This window comes from Muntiacus reevesi, chromosome 1 (genome assembly GCF_963930625.1).
Source record: "Muntiacus reevesi chromosome 1, mMunRee1.1, whole genome shotgun sequence".
NCBI classification, from domain to species: Eukaryota; Metazoa; Chordata; class Mammalia; order Artiodactyla; family Cervidae; genus Muntiacus; species Muntiacus reevesi.
Genome location: NC_089249.1, coordinates 77,466,097 through 77,479,328, shown reverse-complemented (window position 1 = coordinate 77,479,328; position 13,232 = coordinate 77,466,097). Strand labels below are relative to the sequence as shown.

At 49.4% G+C, this 13,232-nt stretch overlaps 1 protein-coding gene across 1 annotated transcript in view; it reads left to right on the top strand.

The window, feature by feature from the left end:
- The first annotated feature begins 3,639 nt into the window (after positions 1 to 3,639).
- Positions 3,640 to 13,232, top strand: part of SEMA4A (semaphorin 4A) — a 28,391-nt gene continuing 18,798 nt past the window's right edge. The window contains exon 1 of the mRNA XM_065902217.1: positions 3,640 to 3,695. The gene's annotated coding sequence lies outside the window, so the exon portion shown is untranslated. The remainder of the gene's footprint in view (positions 3,696 to 13,232) is intronic.

The following is a 13,232-nucleotide window of genomic DNA, read 5'->3' as shown; positions in this document are numbered from 1 at the left end:
CTATTAACAATTTGGTCGTTGTTAACATGTAACACATACTCTGTAGTAAAACGGAAAACACAAGTAATACGAGGAAGAAAAAAAGAAATCATCCCTTTTCAGTCACCCAGAGGCAACCCCCTGATGGATTTTCCTTCAGATTTTTTTCCCCCCTGAACATACACTTTACATAGTTAAGATCTCACCGTGGTTTAAACTTTAATTCTGCTTTACTCAGTTGACATGCACCAGCACTTTCCAATGTTATTTCAAAGTTTATAAGGATTATTTTTATTTTCTAAGTTAATTTATAAATTATTTTAATTAACTTATTTAGCTGTGCCAGATCTTAGCTGCAGCATGTGGGATCTAGTTCCCTGGCCAGGGATTGAACCTGGGCCGCCTGTCATCGAGAGCACAGACTTTTAGCCACTGGACCACCAGGGAATTCCCCCATGTGGGTTATTTTTAAATAATATTGACTCTTTTCCTATCCTGCAAGTAATACTTGGGGCTTCCCTGGGGGCTCAGATGGTGGAGAAGCTGCCTGCAATTTGGGAGACCTGGGTTTGATCCTTGGGTTGGGGAGACCCCTGGAGAAGGGAATGGCTACCCATTCCAGTATTCTTGCCTGGAGAATTCCATGGACAGAGGAACCTAGCGGTTACAGTCCATGGGGTTGCAAAGAGTTGGACACGACTGAGCGACTTTCAGTAACTAAAGCAGTAGTTGACCATTACAGAGAAGGTAGAACAAGAGTAAAATAATAACCATCTATGCTTCCCCTACTCAGAGATAAGCTCTATGAATACCATGGAGGGAGGCCTTCAAGCATTTTTTTTTCAACTTATATACATATACTTACAATTTTCTCCTGATTCTTACAAATAATGTGTCCTGGAACAGGTATCTTTGCACATATCTGTAGGCATTTCCATGAAATTCCAAGAAGGGAACTAGCTGAATCAAAGGTATACATGTTATAAAGGCTATTGATAATATTGCTAAGTGTTACCCAGAAAAACCGGCTCCTTACCATTCTCACATGCAGCAGAGCCCACTTTGCCCCCAAACTCTTCCCAACACCAGGATTTTTGTCAGTTTTAATCTTTGCCATCCTGTTAGGAAAACATTTGCAGTTCATTAGTGTTTCAAATTGCATTTCTTTGAAGAGAAGTTGACATTTTTTTCCCATCCACATACATTGGTTATTTACTTTTCTTCTGGTGTGAATAACATATTTCTATCCTTTTTGCTCATCTTTCTATTGGCAGGGTTATCTTTCTCATATCAGTTCTTAAGATAAGGGAGAAAGCTTTTTCCTCTCAATTTTATCTATGTACAACTATCAAGTCATAAGTTTTGCAGATATTTTGCGGCCATTTTTAGTGGCTGAATGAATATACAACACTTCATTTTAACCACCCCCTCTGGACATTTAGGTTAATTCTCAATTTTATGATTGTAAGTAATGCAGCAGTGAATCCCTTTTCTGTAAATATTTCAGGTAGTTTCTTAGTATGAAATCTTACTTTAAATTCATGACCACATACACCCCTGGGACTTCCTCCCCTGCTATTGCTGTTTCGAACTCAGTCATCCCTTTCTCCAGATGACTATTTCACACCTCTCCTCTCTCTTCAAACTTCCTCTCCTAACTCTCAGCTGCTGACCTGCTTCCTCCTTCATTCCAAAAAGAGTGCTTTTGCAGGGTTCCTGTGACCTGCGTGTTGCACACCCAGTGGCCATTTCTCAGTCTTCATCTTCTCTGACCCTGTTTGTCACGGCTCAGCCAGTATTGCTGAGTCATCCTCTTCTCCCTGGTCCCTGACAGAGGGAGTGGCCTAGCATCCAGTTCTCTCCACTGTCTACACTTAGGCCCTGGAGTCTTCCTCCAGGTTCACAACTTTAAACACCCTCCATATATTGGTGAGTCTCTTAAATCTTTAGCTCATTCCTGTGTCCTGACCCAGGGCCTGAATGCCCACTTGAAGTCAAATGGCATCTGAATGTTAGTATGTCCAGAACTGATATGCTGGTTTCTACCCCTCTGCTCCAGTCTTACCTGCTCTGCCTGTAATTTCCTCCACCTCGGCCGATGACCACCCCTCTTTCCAGGTGCTCAGGTCAAAAACCCTGGAGCTTGTCCTTAATTCCTCCTGTCCTCTCATACCTCAAGTTCCATCCATTAGTGAATGTTGCCAACTCCATCTTTTTTTCTTTTTTTTTTTGGTTCTACCACTTTATTGCTACCAACCCATCTCCCTGCACCCTCGTGCACACATGCTCGGTCATGTAACCCCATGGACTGCAGCCCGCCAGGCTCCTTTGTCCATGGACTTTTCCAGGCAAGAATACAGGAGTGGGTTGCCATTTCTTCTCCATGCCAACTCCATCTTTAAGATGTATCTGGAATTCAGCTCATTCTCACCACCACCACCACCACCCTCTCCTGTCTGGGTTATGGGATTAGTTCCCTAACCGGTCTCCTGCCTGTGCTCCACACACTTTACTCTCCACTCAGTAGTAGAGTTGTCCTTTAGTAGTTGGGTCACCCTTCTGCTCAAAACCCTCCAGAGCCTTTCCAAAGCACTCAGTGTAGAAGCCAGAGTTCTCAAAATGGCATGCAAAGCCAGGCGTGACAACTCCTGCAGCTCATCTCTCACTGCTGTCCCTCATGGTTACTCCACTCAACTTCAGTGACTACCGAGATACTCCCTAGAACACACCAAGCATGCGCCTGCCTCGGGATATTTGCACAAGTGGTTCCCTCTGCCTGGACCACTTTCCCGATCAAATATCTGCTTGCTTGTTCCCTCACTTTCTTCAGGTCTCTATTCAAATGTCACCCCCCCCCCCCCCCCCACCGCCGTAAGACCTCCCTTGACCAAATTTAATGAGATAGCATCCTCCTGCCCGTGGATATCCCCGGCGGCTCAGTGGAAAAGAGTCTGCTTGCGGCTCAGGAGATTCAGGAGACAGGGGTTCGATCCCTGGGTTGGGAAGATGCCCTGGAGGAGGAAATGGTAACCCACTCCAGTATTCTTGCCAGGAAAACCGCTTGGACAAGGGAGGCTGACGGGGCCCGTGGGGCCACAAAGAGTTGGACGCAACTGAAGCCCCTGAGCACGCACACACTCCTTCTCGTTCTCAGCCTGACAATTTCTGAGCCACCCTCCCTGGTGTGCTGGGGCATTCCATTTCTCTAGGGCATTTAACATCACTGCACATATTTCCTGTGTGTATCTGTTCATCATCTGTCTTCCATACTGTAATACATACATCTGAGGGCAGCTGTTTTTGTCTGTCTGAATCTCCAGTACCTAGCGAAGTGTCTGACAACATAGTAGGTGCTTTATCAGTATTTGTAAATTCATAGACTCAGTGTGAGCACTTTTGGAGAACCTGAGACCCTCTAGCCAAATTGCTTCCAAAACGATAGAACTAATTTGCACATTCACCGCTAGGGGGCAGGCTATTAGTAGTCCCATTTTAACCGAGGCAGCAGAGACTCAGAAACGAGAGGTTTACCAGAAGTCGCCCAGTTCACTTCTGGAGGAGCCCAGGCCTCCTGATTCCCAGAGAACACTGTGGCAACTCAGAATACTGTGGGAGGACCCAGGAGGGCTTTACGGGGGAAGGGACCCTTTGGGAGAAGGACCAGGCAAGGTGGGAAGTTTTCTACCAGGTAGAAATGAGAAGAAACGCCATCCCAGGTAGGGGATGCCGTTTAAACTAAAACCTGAAAAACACTAAAAATGATTTTTTTCTCACTTTAAAAAATATTTTTTATTTTTTTCTTATTTAAAAAAAGAAGAAAAACAAAAGAATAAGAAAAAAGGATACAGAAAAATAATAAACTGATAACTTGAGGAAAGGTAGAGTCCAGGTGGACTGGGCAGAGCCTTCCCAGGCTGAAGGGATGAGAGGAGGCCTAGAACACCATCAGGGAGCTTGAAATTAATTCAAGGACACTGGGGAGCCAGGCGGTATTCTTGAGCAGAGCAGTGATATGAGAGCCGAGGTTTTTGCTGGCTCACTGCTGCCTTTCAGTTACCACTTCTTTTTCCCTCTCAGCTGCCCCCTGGCCCTCCAGGCTCAGAAGTCACAGGCTAAGATTTTCCTTTTCTATGTCACCACCCTGACAGCCTATCAGGGAGCCGGGAGGGAGGGGCTGAGACGGGCCCCTTTGTCTCTTGGTCTCTCCAAGCATCGGTGCCCCGGGCCCAATCGGAGGAGTGAAGGCAGCTGAGAGGGGAGGGCTGCTCTTGCTCCCACCCACCCCGGCCAACCTGGACGGACTCTGAGGGGCTGGCCTCCCCGCCCGCTCTGGGGCCAGGCCTGCTCCGGCCCTTACAATCCTTGCGCTGAGTACCAGTCAGTGCCAGCTGGCAGCTCCCACCGGAGACTGGGGTGGCATGAATATGGGGCAGGGGGGAGGAAGTGGGCAAGGACCCAAGGGAAAATAGGGGCCAGGATTTGAGGAAGTGGTAGTCATAAGCCGGGTGGCCAAAATGGGGGTCACATGGGATGAGGAAAAGGCTAGACTGAGGAGTCTGGGGGTTTCTGGAGGAAGAGGGGATGTGTCAGGCCCCCTACTTTGGTCTTCCTGTCCCTGGCAGACCTAATCCTCTCCCCACCACCCAGTTTCCTCTACACCTACCCCCTTAAGCTGCCCCTAGCTAATTCTCCTTGGTCCCTTTAAGAGCTGCCTGGGAACTGGGACATCGGAGGGGGCTGGCGGGGTCCCCACCCCCTCCCCCTCCCGGCCTGCCTCTGCTCCGCCCCCTGCCCGGTACAGACTCTGCTGGAAGTTTCTTGGACGCCTGGGTTAGGGTCTCCACTGCTGGGCTGGGGGTAAGGCTTGAAGGTGGTGGGGAAGGAGGACCTCGGCCCCTGGGGTGGGATGGGGGGTGCGGGATGTCAGTTTCCTAGCCCTGTGGACATGAGATATCGGTGTGCCTCCAGTGGATAACTTAGGGGGCCCTCTGGGTGGTCCTCTGGCCTCAAAGTGGGGGAAGGGTAACCCTAGGGATCTCAAGGGACAGAGCCTAGGGGGACAGAATGCCTGGGTTTCCTCACCCTTCACTCCCCATCTTATTTTCCTGGGACCTCCGTCCAATCACTTCCTACCCCTCCTTCAATTAAGGACATAGGGCCCTGACACCCTGTCTTCCCACAGATGGGGAAACAGACTAAGCAAACCAGAGTAAGTGGCATCATGTGCCCCAGCTGGAGAAGTGCAGGTGAGGCTGCAGAAAGCTCCTCCTTCTCTACTCCTAGGAGCTAGACATAGGGGACTTGGGGGTCCCGCTCACCCCAGTAAATTTTTAACTGCAGCCACAGCTACCTCCGGAGACTGTCTCTGTTCCCTCATGGGACAACTTAGCTCCCTCCTGGAAGTTTTGAGTTCCAGGTCACAACCAAGAGAGGGTTCCCTGAAGCCCAGCTGGGTAACCTGGAATGAGGCGAGGGGGGACTGTAGACCCCCTACTTTCCTCCCTCTTCAGAAATGGAAATGTAGTCTCTTCCAATTCTGCTACAGGGACTGGGACCAATCCCCTAAAAGGGAAGGCACTGGGGGCAGGGGCCCAAGGACACCCCAGGTATAAAGTCTTTCTGTCATCCAACCTTTGTCTTACAGCCTTAGCTCAATTTCAGTTTCTTTTAGGTCCTGCCACCTTGATTCCAAATCATTTCTTCCTCTCCTGCTGTGTGTCCCAATCCTGGGGGAGAATGATTTCAAGCGGCCTTAGCCTGCAGTGGCTTGAAGTGGGGCTTCAGTTCCCCGGCCAGAGACTGAGGTCAGATCACAGCGGTGAAAGCACCAAATCCTAGCTACTAGACCAGTGGTCAGTGACAAGGGCCTTGGCCCTTTAGCTTTGCAGAAAAGAAATCCCACAAGGCTGGAAAGCAGCGAAGCAAGTAAAGTATTTATTTGGAGGAAAAGAGTACAGTATGTGTGAATAGATACATGGGCAGACTCAGAGGGAGAGTCCCTTAGTTGCACCCTCGTGGTAGTTTGAATTATTTTTATGGGTGTTTCTTCTGGTTTTCCTTTGGCCAATCATTTTGATTTTCCTGGTTCACAGTCCATATTTCATATATCTCAGGATCCTTCCATGTTTGGGCACACATCTCTTGGTCAAGATGGACTCTACCACAAAGGCCTATGGGTAGGCCATCCCTTAGCATTACTCCCCATGATCTCCAAGGAGCCGTTCTGTGCATATGTGGTCAGACAGGTCCCCTAAAGATGAGTGATATGTGGTCTGGGCAGGGCCCGGCCTCCTCTCTTAACTGTCCTGTTACTTTCTTCTTGGAATTTCAGTCCACATGGAATGAATTTCCTATCATTTTACTCTGAGGAGCCCATCTACCTCCTGCCTCAGGAAGAATCTCTTGGGTTTCTCTGAATCCCCCAGGCCTCAGGACTGAGGGTACAGAGGATGGCGTGTCAGGAAGTGGTGGGGGATGTGACAGCATCTCTGCTTAGTCCACTTCTCCTTTCGACACATGCCCTTCTTGCCCTACCCCAGACGGAAATGCTCACTCACTACCCCAAACCAGACCTAAAGGGGAACCACATTTGGCCTGTGAAACTCTCTGCCCTGGACCGGCAACAGAACAGTCATTTCCTTCTTTGTAAAAATACTAAGTCTAGAGATGAGCCAAGCTGCTCCCAGGTAAGCTGAAAAGCCATCATTTTACTTATGTGAATCAGAGAGGGCAAGTGCCCTGCCTAGGATCACACAGCAAGTTATAGGGATCCAGGCCTACAATCCAGGGCTTCTGCTCTCCAGCCCATGGTGCCTTTCTTCACAATCTTCCCACAGACCAAGAGAGACCAATCTAGAAGGGGCTTTTTGTTTTTCTTTTTTTAGCCATGTGACGTGTAGGATCTGAGTTTCCAGCCAGGGGTGGCACCCATGTCCCCTGCAGTGGAATTGCAGAGTCTTAACCACTGGGCCGCCAGGGAAGTCCCCTAGAAGGGGCTTTTTCAACTCCTCATTTTACCAATGAAGAAGGTGAGGCCCAGCGGGGACAGGAGGGAGTTCTGGTAAATAGTGGCTCAGGATCAGGGCTAGTAGAGACGCCAGGCCCAGCTTCCAAAGCTTCTGCCCAGACCCCTGCTTGCCTCACAATAGGAAAGAATCCAGCTTAAGCTTGTCTCTTTTTATCCCTATCTGGTCTGATCCTCTGGAAAGTCCTTTCTGAAGTCTACCCTCTGTCCCTCCTCTTATAGCACAAACCTTCTTCTTCTACTAGGTCTCAGGGGGTTAGCCAAAGGCTTCTGGCATCTTGGTAAAGTGACTTAGGAATAAACGGCAGACGGAGAACCAAGTGGCGCTCTTGCCAGGCAAGCCAGGATGATACTAATAGGAGATAGCTTCTTAGGCTTCTTGACAGAGACCTTGTCTCTCGGTTTATTTGCATAGGTATTTGTGTTCATTTGCACCCTCCTTGGCAAACTCAGTTTGCCTGGGTTCAGGCTGGCCAGCATCCAGGTGTGACCCCCTTACATATACATAGTTCCTGAGAGAAGGGGGAAAACCCAGAGAAACTGACCATAAAGGAGAATTGACCTCAACTAATCCCCTGAGCCAAGCTGGGGGCCATCTGCACCGTGATGTCTGCCTGACAGTGCGCACGGGAGATGAGCAAGGACCCCCAGAGGCTAGTGTGCCCCCCCAGCCTACCTCCCCCCACATCCAGAGCCCTGCGTCCTCCCCACATGTGGATTCAGGAGCCGCAGAACGTGGGGCGCAGGGGGACACGAGTAGGAGGAGGAAGAATATGGGGAGATTCTAGTCCCTCCCACTTAGAGATGCAGTTGCCATGGTGACTGAGGACCAGTGAGGCGGGATGGGGTTGGGGATGGGGGGCGGGGGTGTGGCAGGGATGAAGGCACTGGGAGACAGGAAGCCTGGCTTTCCAGAGGGAGGGAAACGCAGCAGTATATCCAAGCTCCAGGTAAGGGAGCGGGAGCGCTGACGGTTCAGAATGGAGGGGGCGGTCCATTGTCTGGCGCTTGCTCTGCCCCAGGAGGGGGCAGACAGAGGGGGTCAGGCCATTGTGTTCAATACTCAGCTCCATCTTCCAGCACTAGTCGGACAGGAGGAGGAAGCCTAGGAGGCACTGGGTAAGGGGTTAAAGGGGACTGGGTTGGGCGGACAGAAAGAAGGCTGGAGACTATGGGGATGAAAAGAGGTGGGGGGGGGCGCTGGGGGAGTAGAGGCTTGGGGTTATATCCTTAGTGCCTTACACACATTAGGCACTTTAATTATAAGTTGATTTGATTTGCTTGTGATTGCAAAAAGAGGATAATGAGGGACTGGGTAGATAGGGCTAAGAAGGGGACCCAGGAAGCTGATGTTCCCTAGGACTGTGCTCTTCTGGGGCTTCCCTGAAGCTGAGGGGAGAGGTGGTAGGAAGAATTAGACCAGCTGGTTCCTGGCACAGCCAGGAGTGGCTTCTCTCCTGGCTCCAGGACCCCTCCCTTGGTGAGGTATTCAGGCTCCATCAGAGTGCAGATGGGACAGAAATCCCAGGGTGAGCACGGGGTAGCTATGGGAAGCAACTTCTCCCACCTCCATCTCCACATCTAGATTTCCATCCTGGGCTGAAAGCTGGCCAGAAATGGGTTATTATATTTGATGTGGTCTAGGGGCCATGGGAGAGGAGTCCCCACTGGGAGGTCAGGGTTGAACTCAGCATTGCTGTCATGGGGGTCCCCAGGTTGGGCCCCAGGGCTGGGAGAGAAAGGAGTTGGGGAGCCCCACAGTGCAGCTGTGGAATGGCATAGCCCCTACAACCTGGTCCTGAACCACTGACCCCTTCCTACCGCCACCCCACCTGAACTGCTGCCTTATTTCAACCTCAGCCAAGACACTTCCTCTCCCTGGCCTTGGTTTCCTCATTTGTACAGTGAGCGGGTGGGACCCTGTCAGTTCTGAGCATCCTCGATGTTGTGAGAGGTCCTGCTACATTTTTCGCCAGGCCCAGTGCAAAATGAAAGTTTGGGCCCCTCATTCAAAATCTAGACTTTCAAACATTGACTATTTACCAAAATATCTTTCCAAGGTGGAATGCCAGAAAAGTTTTCAGGCGATTCCACAGAAAACTCTGTTTCCAAAGACTTTATCTCCTTTCTCCTTTTCTTCCCCCACGCCCAAACTCCTTCCCTGCATTTCTGAAATCACCTATCTCATATATAACCTCTGCAGTTTACAACCTGAAAATCTTATGGATTACCAGATCAACTTCACTATGATTTCATGAACACATATGTGAAATTATAAAAAAATTGCAAATGCTTAGATTTAAGGTTTCTTTTATGATAGTGCTATGTTTAAGAGGGATTAGACATTAGTAGGTATTTTTTTAGTTAAAAAAAAAAAATCAAGGCTTACAAGACAGCAGCACTTGGGCGTTAGACTGAGCGTGGGGCCCTGTGTGACTGCCCAGGTTATGTGCCCAGGAAGCCAGCCCTGACTGTGGGCTGGCTCTGTGTGTGGCAGCAAGAGAGAGGGCATTGCAGCTTGAAGTCTGACTCCTGAGACTCTGGTACAAGATGGGCAGTGATAGGGGGCAAGGTGACCCTCCTCCCCACCAGGCTCCTCAGGGAACTAGCCCTGGAGGCCCTTGTGGAGGCAGGAGGTAGGACTTGTAGGCTTCTGTTTCCTCTTGAGTCAGGCTTCACCCCAGAGATACTGTTTCTTAGCCCAGGGGACCTGGAACTTGCTTTCTCCATCCAAGTTGCTCAGAGTTGAGTTCCCTGGACCCGGGCAGAGGTAGGACACCTGAGAGACACTGTAGCCAAGGGATTCACTCTGGAACGAGGCAGATCTGAGTTTACTTTACTTCTGGCTACTCTTTGCCTCACTCCCCTTATCTTTAAAATGTGGGGACTTCCTTGGTGACTAGGTGGTTAAGACTCCATTCTTCCAATGCAGGTGGTGAGGGTTCTATCCTTGGTCAGGGAACTAAGATCCCACATGCTGCATGACAAGACCAAAAAAAAAAAAAAAAAAAAAAAAGGAGATTACTGTAGTATCTAGAAGCTAAAATTGTTGGGTAGATCAAAGCCTTTATCAATAAGGCAAACTTCATACTTGTGGTTGGGATAAAGAAGGCTTGAAAAAAAATAAAGGAGATTACTGTCATACCTAGAAGCTAAAATTGTTGGGTAGGTCAAAGCCTGATAAGGCAAACTTCATACTTGTGGTTGCAATAAAGAAGACTTGTTGTCAGAAGGAAGAACTAGGCTCAGGGCATTGAGTCTAAGGCTTCCAGAGGGGAACACAGCAGGGGCTGGGAACCTGGGGCAGGAAACTCCTCCCTCCTCCCCCACTCCCCACCATCTGAACTCTTCCCAGACAAGCCAGTCCATTCAAGCAGAGAGACCTGGAGCAAGGTAGGTTCCCACTCTAAACTGAGGGTTAGGGGACATGAAATGTGGGGTCCAGGTGGGAATGATCTTTGATTCTGAGATTCTAGAAAATTTTCTCCAGGTGACTGGGCCCATGGTTTCTCCCAGGGACCAGGCAATGAGACTCCATGAGAGTCTGGGGGAGTCTGAAGTAAGTCTTCTTTTTTTGGCTGTGCTGGGTCTTAGTTGCAGCATGTGGGATCTAGTTCCCTAACTAGGGGGTCAAATCTGGGTCCCCAAGTTGAGACTGCAGAGTCCTAGCCACTAGATCAGCAGGAAAGTCCCTTAAGCTAGTCTTACCAGAAACAGTTGTGAGGGGCGGCTTGGCTGAGACCAGCTCTCAGAGAAATTGAGGGAAAATGAGAGCAGAGGGAAAGGGAAGCAGGCTGAGCTGACTCTGACAAGGAATTCTTCTAAGGAGGAGCCTAAGCGGTCCCACCTTCTGTATACTTTGCTGTGGCAGGGAGTGGGGTGGGTGGATGTTACACAGCAGGGAAGACCTCCTGACCTGGAGGAACATGCATTTAAGGAGGTGGTCTATTTATTAGAGTCGGATTAGCCCTGGGACGTCTGTGCTCTGTAGCCAGTAGTCAGCTGGGACTGAGTGAGCAGGAAACTACCCACTTTCTAGGTCATGAAGCCTTTGGTGCTAGATGCCTCATTAACCCTGCATTATGAGATCCCCAGAGCCCTAAGGGAGGGATGAGCAGCCACCATCGGGCCTTTGGGTGCCTCAGAAGTATGAGCGCAGATGGGAAATTTTCTGGGTCTGCCACTGGCCTGATGCTGCCCTAAGAGTGCTGGAGATAAGACTACAGAAGAATTTTCTCAGCAAAGCCATGGATAAGAGCCTAATGCAATTGTTTTATTACAAATTTTTTTAAACCAGTTAAAAAATATGTATTTATTTATTTGGGTCTTAGCTGTCCTGCAGGCTCGGTTACCCCGAGGCATGTGAGACCTTAGTTCCCTGACCCGGGATCGAAACTCTGTCCCTTGCATTGCAGGGTGGATTCTTAGCTACTAGACCATGAAGCAAGCCCCTAAATCATTTTTTTAAATGGAAGTATATTTAATCGACATTGTTGTGTTAGTTTCAAATGTACAGCAAAATGTGGATTTCCCTGGTGGTCTAGTGCAGGGTAAGACTCCATGCTTCCAATGCAGGGTGTGGGGGTTTGATTCTTGGTTGGGGAAGGTCCCACATTGCTGAGTAGTGTGGCCAAAAAAAAAAAGAAGAAGAAGAAGAAAAGAGTGTACAACAAAGTGACTCAGTTTTACATACACATACGTATATATAGATATGAAAAGTCAAAGTGTTAGACGCTCAGTGGTGTCTGACTCTTTGTGACTCCATGGACTGCAGCCCACCAGGCTCTTCTGTCCATGGAATTCTCAGGCAAGATTACTGGATTGGGCTGTTGTTGGTTAATTGCTAAGTTGTGTCCGACTCTTTGCGACCCCGTGGACTCGTAGCCCACCAGACTCCTCTATCCATGGTATTTCCCAGGCAAGAATATTGGAATGGGTTGCTATTTTCTTCTCCAAGGGATCTTTCTGACCCAGAGATTGAGCCCGGGTCTCCTGCATTGCAGGCAGATTATATATAAACATATTCTTTTTCAGATTGTTTTCCATTATAGGTTATTACAAGATATTAAATTAAAAAAAAAAAAAGATATTAAATACCGGAGAAGGCAATGGCACCCCACGCCAGTACTCTTGCCTGGAAAATCCCATGAATGGAGGAGCCTGGTAGGCTGCAGTCCATGGGATTACTAAGAGTCGGACATGACTGAGTGACTTCACTTTCACTTTTCACTTTCATGCATTGGAGAAGGAAATGGCAACCCACTCCAGTGTACTTGCCTGGAGAATCCCAGGGACGGGGGAGCCTGGTGGGCTGCCATCTATGGGGTCAAACAGAGTCAGACACAACTGAAGCGACTTAGCAGCAGCAGAAAGCTGTACTATACAGTAGGTCCTTGTTGTTCATGATTGTATTGTTTTTAAAGACTATGGCTTAGTTGGACATAGGAGGTCTGAAAGGTTATTCCACTTCAGGGACTTCCCTATTGGTAGGACTGGAGAGACCCCACCTTGTGGGTAAGTGAAAAGAGGAATACGAAAGACGGTGTCATGTTTCCTATCTGGGAAATCTTGAGCAAGAGGTAAAATCCCTGCTAGGCTTGTTAGACTGGCTGTGACAAGATAGAGGGGCAAGGGAATGGCTGAAATGACCTAGAAACTTTCTAGCCTTTTAAACTTTCTCGATAGACAGGCGAGAGGAGGGCCAAAGAGAGAGGTGTGTCTCCTTTTATTCCCCTCCCAATCAACCAACTTCCGCCCAAGCCAGGGATCTGTCACAACTCGAGAGGTGGAAATTCTGGTTTCCCTTGCCCAGAGCTCCCAGTGTGGGCTTTGCCACTATGGGTACCTGGAGGGCCGCACTCCTGGCCCCGCCAGGCTGAGCCTCCCGTCCCCCACCTCTGGGGCCTGGGATCCCTCCCTTCTTCTCTTGGATGGCACCCCCCGCCCAAGAGTCTGGATACCTGGGTTCTATGCCGTGACTGGCTCAACGGTAGGTGAAATGTGATGGCTGACTGGAGGGGTGGCAGTCCAAGGGGAGGATTATGCAGAGACCCAGGGAGACAGATAGCAGTAGCACTAAGACCAGAGAGAGAGGGGGCAGCTGCAGAGGCTGGGAGACGACCAGCTGCTCCCTGCCCCGGGCCACTGTCCGTGTGATGCTAGTAGCCAGCCTGGAGGGCTGGTCTCCCATCTCCTCTCTGCAAGAAGAGGCCTGTAGGCCTCAGAGGCA